The 1,348-nt window shown below is 43.9% G+C and overlaps 1 pseudogene; it reads left to right on the forward strand.

Annotated features, from left to right (window-relative positions):
• Positions 1 to 309: 309 nt before the first annotated feature.
• LOC114683469 lies at positions 310 to 835 on the forward strand (annotated as a pseudogene).
• Positions 836 to 1,348: the final 513 nt, after the last annotated feature.

Consider the following 1,348-nt stretch of genomic DNA (forward strand, 5'->3'; position numbering starts at 1 on the left):
ACCAGCCACATGGCAAGGTATAGATTTATAGAAATGGGTTAATTTAAGATATAAGAACAGTTAGCAAGAAGCCTGCCACAGCCATACAGTTTATAAGTATTATAAGCATCTGAGTGATTATTTTATATGTGGATTGTGGGACTGCGGGGTTTGGGGAACCTGGAGAGAAGCCCTCTAGCAACACTGTCTTTCTCTGACTGGCTTATTATACTGACAATAAAATGTTAGGTCCCGCCATGGTGGCACCCTGGTGGCGGTGGGTCAGCAGGCTGTTGTACTGCAGTCCTACCTGTGTACAGGCCTTTGTAAAATGGGGTCTCACAGGATGTGCTGCTCTTCCACGTTAACGGGGCCGCTTCTTTGCCATCCTTGGACTGTTTTGCTCTGGCCAGGGTATCTTCTGGATCTCCCTGGCTGTTGCAGCCTTGTCCTGACCTCTTATCTGGGTTCCTGCAGAGGCTCCAAACCAGGGCTACGCGGACCTGCGCTTCATACTCTGGCGCTAACGGGCAGCTGTTGGTTGTGGCACGATGGTAGCCTTGGTCCACGGTGCTTCTCCACTCTCTCCAATCTGTGCATTCAGTCATGCTCCTTGCAAGAGCGACTTACCACTTATGCCCCCTTTGGCTTGGGAATCCGTTTCACAGTTCCTTTGAACCAGGTTTCCCGCATTGTCCACAGAGCTGAAGTTCCTCCCATATTGCCTCTGAAGATCAAAGGCCAATGCTTCTACTTTCTTTTGGACAAAGCTGGACGCTTCCCCAACACTCACCTCTTTGACAGCACTGTGGGTGCCTATCAGATCCTGGGAAAAGTGGCTTACACTCTTAGATGAGGATGCAAACCCTAGGGATGAGGAGACAACCTGGGACAGTAAAAAGGCCCCCGGGATTCAGTAATAGACAATAAATCTATATTCTAAAGGAGAAAAAAGAGATAATATAATGCTAATCTAAGTGTCCATCAGTAGGTAAAGGGGATGCTGGATAGTATATGCCCAATGAAAAGCTATTTAATCTTTAAAAAGGCAAATATCCTTTGAAGCAATATGGTTGAGCCTAGAGATTATAAAGCCCCCCCATCAGGCTGTCTCCTTCATACCTTCTCAAAAAAACTGAAATTAATTTTCTCATACACCAATTTTGAAGGTAGATAAAAACATTTTCCTGTAGTTTTACCAGTTATCAAAAGTTGATATAAGACCTGTATATGATGAGTTCAAATTTGAAAACTAGGATCAACAAAATATTCATTGTACCAATCACCTCTTTTTGAAACAGCTTCCTGCAGTTTCTGATGACATATTATTTAAAATGTCTTGAAAACAAGATATACGGCTATACAGTTT

Source organism: Peromyscus leucopus, chromosome 6 (assembly GCF_004664715.2).
Source record: "Peromyscus leucopus breed LL Stock chromosome 6, UCI_PerLeu_2.1, whole genome shotgun sequence".
Lineage (NCBI taxonomy): Eukaryota > Metazoa > Chordata > Mammalia > Rodentia > Cricetidae > Peromyscus > Peromyscus leucopus.